Source organism: Procambarus clarkii, chromosome 21 (genome assembly GCF_040958095.1).
Source record: "Procambarus clarkii isolate CNS0578487 chromosome 21, FALCON_Pclarkii_2.0, whole genome shotgun sequence".
In the NCBI taxonomy this organism is placed as follows: Eukaryota; Metazoa; Arthropoda; class Malacostraca; order Decapoda; family Cambaridae; genus Procambarus; species Procambarus clarkii.
The window spans coordinates 34,384,233-34,392,547 of NC_091170.1; the positions used below are offsets into that span (position 1 = coordinate 34,384,233).

At 42.3% G+C, this 8,315-nt stretch overlaps 1 non-coding gene across 1 annotated transcript; it reads right to left on the minus strand.

Moving 5' to 3' along the window:
- Positions 1–7,983: 7,983 nt before the first annotated feature.
- On the minus strand, positions 7,984–8,089 carry LOC138367327 (U6 spliceosomal RNA). The gene has a single exon (XR_011229309.1). It is a non-coding gene; the product is annotated as a U6 spliceosomal RNA (small nuclear RNA).
- Between the last annotated feature and the right edge of the window lie 226 nt (positions 8,090–8,315).

Genomic DNA, 8,315 nt, shown 5'->3' on the forward strand with positions numbered 1-8,315 from the left:
TCTACGATACTGAATAACACCAACAGGGCCCCTGCTGGAGCCTTATATACTGTGGTGGTGCCTTGGTGCAGCACGTGGTGGTCCTGTGACGTCACGTGGTCCTGTGACGTCACGTGGTCCTGTGACGTCACTCCATGGCCCGCGCCGCCGCACTAACCCCGCTATAGAGACACCATCCTTGTTCCCGCCCTTGTGGACGCTTCTTTCATTCAACCTCGTTTACGATGAACTTAATAATATATTCCAGCGTATAACAAACGCATACACGAGCCACGATAGAGATTAATAAAGGAAAAAGTGACCGTCCATCACCTGGTAAACACCATTGGCTCAGGCACTTGAAGGATAACCCTGCGAACCTTGCTGACACCTGATTGGCTGCACACGGCCGTGACGACACAGGCCCCGCCCACCTCCCGGGCGGGGCCACTAAGCAGGAAATTATTGCTCAGTTGGTGACTGTCCTCCGGCAGGGAAGGTTGAGCACGGGGGCTGTGGGCGTGTTCCGAGGAGGTGGGCGTGGCCAGCCGGTCACTGAATACTGACTGGAGGGTTGAAGGTCGATGTGTGGGATTAAGGCCGTTGATGGGTGTTGGGATAGAGGCCAAGGAGCTGGGATATGAGGCCAAGGAACTGGGATATGAGGCCAAAGAGCTGGGATATGAGGCCAAGGAGCTGGGATATGAGACCAAGGAGCTGGGATACGAGGACAAGGAGCTGGGATATGACGCCAAGGACCTGGGATATGAGGCCAAGGAGCTGGGATATGAGGCCAAGGAGCTGGGATATGAGACCAAGGACCTGGGATACGAGGACAAGGAGCTGGGATATGAGGCCAAGGACCTGGGATATGAGGCCAAGGAGCTGGGATATGAGGACAAGGAGCTGGGATATGAGGCCAAGAAGCGGGGAATGGACAGATAGAAGTAAAAGTGACCTTATAATATATTTAAAATTGTGTTAAGAGTTATTGTCCAGGACTCCAGCATCTAGCTCACTCCACCTGTCGCACACAGGTATAGGACCTAGAAGGTGTCCAGCTTCCTCATGTATTGTGTGTGGTGAGAGAGGGAGAGATGCCCGGGGCAGAAATAGTGAGAGAGAGAGAGAGGGGGGGGGGTTGTGACGATAGGAAGGATTTGAAGGTCGCTCACCAGGGGTGACGTGTAGGAGGGGGGGGGGCCGTGAGGTTGTGTGAGAGGAAGGGAGAGAGGGAGAGAGAGAGAGAGACAGAGAGAGAGAGGGGGGGGGGACGGGGAAATGCATTACGTAAGAGTGAGTAGGGCCGAAGGGGTGACGCTGAGAGAGAAGGAGTAGTTTCACCTTGAACTTGAATCTTCCCCCCCCCCCCACTCCCTCTCCCCTCCCCCCCCCCCCCGTACCTTGGAGTACCTTGACAGCTGCCGTTGAGAGGAAATGCTCTACAGACTGTTATAAGCCTTACGTCTCGACCTTCTGCTGTTCGGAAGCCTCCCCTCCCCACCCCCCTCGACGCTTCCTACTGTTATCTTACCCCGGATAACACGGGGGTAGTTATCATTCACATTATGCTTCTTCATCCGGCCTTCAGCTGCACGGGGCTTATACCGGCATACACTGTACGTTTGGTCTAAGTTATCCGGATGACTGGTTTAGCGGTGTTTTTTTTTTATTCTTATTATAATCGTTCTATAATCGTAATTATACTAATTATAATCGCTTCTTCTTATTATAATCATACAACGTCTTTGAAGTTGTACGATTTTCTAATCTTATTCGTTGGAGAGCCCCGCCTCTGGTAATGCATAGAGGAAGTACTCTCACGCTTAGGGTGACAGAGGAAGTATATATATATATATATATATATATATATATATATATATATATATATTATATATATATATATATATATATATATATATATAATACGTATGTGAATACGTGTGTGTGTGCGTATATGCGTGCGTGTGTGTGTGTGCGTGCGTGTGTATGGAATAATGCAGTACACGTTGTCCTCATTAACCACATTGTAATTCAATGTTGCAGGAAAAACCTGCCAGCCATATACAGCAGCCTTGAGTGTAATGTAACACTGACCTGGTCAAAACTGTGTGCTAAAGTTTCTGTATATAAAACACAAGTGTCCAAGGCGTTCAGGGTTAAGTCTCTCGTTGTTACCATTACTTAAATGTGGACAATTATGACGAGGTTACAGGTCTGAAGGGGATATCTTGAGGTTATCTTGAGATGATTTCGGGGCTTTAGTGTCCCCGTGGCCCGGTCCTCGACCAGGCCTCCACCCCCAGGAAGCAGCAGCCCGTGACAGCTGACTAACACCCAGGTACCTATTTTACTGCTAGGTAACAGGGGCATAGGGTGAAAGAAACTCTGCCCATTGTTTCTCGCCGGCGCCCGGGATCGAACCCGGGACCACAGGATCACAAGTCCAGTGTGCTGTCCGCTCGGCCGACCGGCTCCCTAATCTAGTATTATTTGTTGTATTCTGTTTATGTAGCTTTTTGTGTGTATGTAGAAGTCAAAGCATTAAAGTAGTTTTTTTCCTATTTTCTGCCTACCACAAACGTGGCCACACATTTACAATTCTAACCAGCATATATACAGAAGTTGTATAAAGTAATATATTTAGAGCACTCAGGATTACTGTGGTGATCTCAACGCCCGGTAATGTAGTGATCCAATTCATTTTCGGGACAAAGCTATCAGTTAAAATACTGATTTGGTTTGTACTAAGTTAGTACAGTTTTTGATGGGTTTACCAGTCATCCAACAGACAGGATGAATCATCCACACAGTAAAACAACAGTTTGTTTCCGAAATGTAAAATTAGTAGCATTATATATTGTGGGTTTGTGTATAGTTAGGTCTAGGTTAGGGGGGCCGGTCGGCCGAGCGGACAGCACGCTGGACTTGTGATCCTGTGGTCCCGGGTTCGATCCCGGGCACCGGCGAGAAACAATGGGCAGAGTTTCTTTTACCCTATGCCCCTGTTACCTTGCAGTAAAATAGGTACCTGGGTGTTAGTCAGCTGTCACGGGCTGCTGCTTCCTGGGGGCGGATTCCTGGTCGAGGACCGGGCCGCGGGGACACTAAAGCCCCGAAATCATCTCAAGATAACCTCAAGATAGGTTAGGTTAGGTAAGTTGTTTTGGTTATGGGGATTTAGGGAGTGTGTTGACACTACAGGTGAACCAAGCACGCTTTAAGTCATAGCCTCACACATGGGCCAGGTGGGTTTTTAAAAGTCCCAAAACTGACTTATGAAAGAGTTTTTGTAGTCGGTATTTGACTTACAAGTTATGAACCTCACAACCCTTTGTTTTGTGGCTATGCTGAATGATCACACACACACACACACACACACACACACACACACACACACACACACACACAAACACACACACAAACACACACACACACACACACACCACACACACACACACACACACACACACACACACACACACACCACACACACACACACACATTATATATATATATATATATATATATATATATATATATATATATATATATATATATATATATATATATATGTCGTACCTAGTAGCCAGAACTCACTTCTCAGCCTACTATTCAAGGCCCGATTTGCCTAATAAGCCAAGTTTTCCTGAATTAATATATTTACTATAATTTTTTTCTTATGAAATGATAAAGCAACCCTTTTCTCTATGTATGAGGTCAATTTTTTTTTATTGGAGTTAAAATTAACGTAGATATATGACCGAACCTAACCAACCCTACCTAACCTAACCTAACCTATATTTATAGGTAAGGTTAGGTTAGGTAGCCAAAAAAAGCTAGGTTAGGTTAGGTTAGGTAGGTTAGGTAGACGAAAAAACATTAATTCATGAAAACTTGGCTTATTAGGCAAATCGGGCCTTGAATAGTAGGCTGAGAAGTGCGTTCTGGCTATTAGGTACGACATATATATATATATATATATATATATATATATATATATATATATATATATATATATATATATATATAAACACTGATCCAAGTATGCAGAATAACCACATGTGAAAAATAGAGAATGCTTAACGCGTTTTCGGCTAATTCGCCTTCATCAGAGCAAAGTAGAAAGTGATCTTCATTCTACTTTGCTCTGATGAAGGCGAATTAGCCGAAAACGCGTTAAGCATTCTCTATTTATCACATGTGGTTATTCTGCATACTTGGATCAGTGTTTTTGTGATCATAGTTGCATATATATATATATATATATATATATAATATATATATATATATATATATATATATATATATATATATATATATATATATGTATATATACATATATTATATATAATATATATATATATATATATATATATATATATATATATATATATATATATATATTATTAAATATGACCGAAAAAGTAAGATTAATAATTCTAACACGAATTTTCTCTATCTTTCTTATGTTTCTTTTCACTGTTGATGGTAATTCAAAGATCAATTCTCCAAAATTCATTTTATTTCTGGAGAATTGATCTTTGAATTACCATCAACAGTGAAAAGAAACATAAGAAAGATAGAGAAAATTCGTGTTAGAATTATTAATCTTACTTTTTCGGTCATATTTAATAATATATGTCTACAGGAAAGACTGCTACCAAAATATACTAATATATATATATATATATATATATATTATATATATATATATATTATATATATATATATATATATATATATATATATATTTATTTGACATGTATTATTGAATACGCATATTCCGCGTTAATTAGTTTCTATCCCTGTGACTGGTGCTCTTGCATCTTGGTTTAATTAGAAGAGGATTTCTCCAAATGTCATATTTGCTCAAGGCTAACTAAAATAATGACAATTAACTGTAGAATAGAATATAAGCAGTAGAATGTATTATATGTTGTAGAAATTATAATTTACACAACGTATGGAACTCACAAGGTTCATTCTCAAGTGAGGAGTCAGTATAGGGAACATCGAACTTACACCACTGGGAAGGCAGGTTCATATAGAATTGGGTGAGGGGGGGGGAAGGTGAGAGTATGGAGTAAAGATAAAGTGAGGTGGCTTAATAAACTAAAGATACAAAGATAAAATGATTATCATAATCAGATGATTATGACTTAGGTGACTGTAGTGGGCTATGGTGTTTCGGGCAGTGACGTCATTATTGTCATGAACGCTGGAGTCGATCTGGTGTTGCTCTCACTTTCATGGTGGGTAGAGTGAATAGTTCCGTTATTTGAGTATCTGTGGTGGGTACTGAGTATTTTTTTATTGTTCGACTTTTATGTATTTTATTTTGTTAATACATTAGGTACATCTGCATTTGTGCAGCTGCCCTAGACTATATGAAGGGGAGTACAGTGTGTCAAAAAGCTAGCTACGTGGTGGTAAAAAAAATCCCCATCACACAGGATGGTTAGTCATACAGAGGCATCTGATAAGTAGTCTGCACTGACAAACTCTGGGTGCATTATGAGAATATCATCAACACAAGAGTGAATAAGGTAGAAGTCGTACTAAAAGTCCCCATCTCGCAGGATGGTTAGTCATACAGGGTATAAAAAGCTATGATTTGTTCAGATCTGAAACCTATATCTATGGGCAGCACAAAACGTCCACCAGACTGTGCGACACAGTGGTTGCCAGGATCAGGTTGGGTTACCATTACCTGTGGCAGGAGGCTACAGATGACGGATCTCCCAATCCTGAGCACTCCAAGTGCAAACTCTGTGAGCAGGAACTGCGGCATGATCTCCCACTCTACATCACCGAATGCCCAGTTATTAGACCATTCAGACCCGTTAGCATGAGGTACCTGGAGCTTTGCAATTACTTTATTCACTCTCGTGTTCTTGAAGATATCATCATATTGCACCCAAAATTTACCAGTGCAAGCTACTGAACATATGAAAGGTCCTGTAAGACTTTTATATGAAGGGCTTAATCAAGAGGTCAGTGAAAGTCTACGGACTCGGTTAGCCAGCTTTCATTTCCACAGGTTTCATGGGGTCGCTACAGGTGCCTATTGAACCTTTATAATGTCAGCAATGGGATGAAAACGACGCCGACGCTCCAAAGTTACACATCACCTCTTCCCCCCCCCCCAACACCCTCCCTCTCCCTGTATTAAAGATACGGATATTAGGCCTACTGGGGCACATAGAGACCCAGTGTCGTAGCGAAGTGTGTAAATTGTCGTACTTCTGTGCAGTCGTTGCTTTGAAGGTTTGTGAAAAAAATATAGTACTGTAGTCAAATGATTCGTTGGTTCAGGTATAGAGTCATCGTAATAATGTATTGTCATTGTAGTATAATGTATGGTCATTGTAGTATAATATATTGTCATTGTATTGTTCCAGCAGCATAATGCATTAAGTCACTGTTTTCTTCCAAAAAAATATCCTAAAGTCTTTGTATTCTTCCAAAATCACAATGAATAATTCATTGCACTCTTTCCAACAGCATAATGCATTAAGTCATTGTATTCTTCCAACAGCATAATACATTAAGTCATTGTATTCTTCCAACAGCATGACCCTCAACTGCTAATACACATTCCACATCATACAGGAAACGAAGCAACAAACCCTCTAACAAGACCAACATATGTGCGTTTAACACAACTACCGTTAAAACGTCAACATCTATACTTGGAAAGACACTCGCAAACGAGCTGTGTTTTTGTCCCATTGCAAAAACATTTCATTGTCGTGACCAGTCGGTTAGAGACCGGTTTGAGACGGACCCAATACACCCGCCTGCCTGACGTCAGAGCATGTGTGAGAAGGGTTCAAGGGGGAGACTCTGCTAGACCTCCTCTTTAGACGCTAAGCATCACTCAGTCGCTTAACTCTGGCGCAAGAATGTCAAGAAGTAACTTGATGGTGGTAGGAGGTGGGTGGAGGAGAAGGAGAAGTAGTAGCAGGAGGAGCAGGAGAAGGAAGAGAAGGAGGAGGAGGAGGAAGATAAATGCCTATTGGATTATTATGCCGTGTGGGGTCCCAGACGATGCCTGGCTCTCCCAGGAAGTGTGTGTGACGCCTCCATGATGTTGGTACTGGTCTGGCTCCTCTCATACCCTACAGGCGAGTGTGTTACACACACACGCACACTCACTCACACACACACACACACACACACACACACACACACACACACACTCACACACACCACACACACACACACACACACACACACACACACACACTCACACACACACACACGAATGCACTCACACATTTCTATCTATGGTGGACTTCAACCATGAAAATATAAAGTGAGAGAGAGAATTATCAGAATTATCAGGGGGAATACCATTACAGTTTATAGCACCTGTAAAGGGTAAGGATAAGGATTTGGGACGGGATGGGGGAAAGGAATGGTGCCCAACCACTTGGACGGTCAAAGAACCACATGGAGTATCCATGTTGATCATCTTCCCTACAGCAATCACTGTTTAAAATTGGGTGAGGCTAGCCGCAAATGACTGGCTTCAATCAATCGTGGACAGAAAAACAATCAGGCAGACACCCTCATATATATATATATATATATATATATATATATATATATATATATATATATAATAGAGAAAAAGGATCAGGAGACAGTGGACGAGACAATCAATGGTTGGAAAGACAGGGTCCAAGAGCTAACAGTTTAATCCTGCTCATGGATTACCTTCCTACACAAGTGGGAAGACTAAGTGATAATGTAATGCTTCCAACGTAATGTAATCACACATAGATTGGATTACAAATAAAGAATGTGAACTTGGGGAAGAATCACAAGAAGAAAACCCAGAGGTAATAGCACTCACAGAAACAAAATTGCCAAGTATCATGACAAATATAGTATTTCGGCAAGACTACTATACAGTAAGCAGACAACGCGTCACAATAACGTGGCTGTAGTGCCCAAACGTAACCGAACCACCCATCAGTAGATGGAGAAACGACGTCGCTTAACGCGCACTTCACGATTTAGCGTGTCATCCTTGCGATAGGGGTCATACTAATCTTCTCTGTATCGTTCCAATTTTTTAGTATATGTACTGCTGAAGCGAGTCGTTTCAGTCCATCCTGTGGACTTTAATCTGAATGAGCGACCACTGGCCGTCCCAACACCACCACCCGGCAACCCCACCTCTCCCCCCCTCACCACAACCAACCTATAACCCCCACCCATCCAAAAGAAGCCCCCCCACCACCACACTCCCCCTCTGCCAGGCCCACATCCGTCTCCAGCGTATTCTCCAGGTCACTGAACGTTCTGGGACCAAGCAACAATAG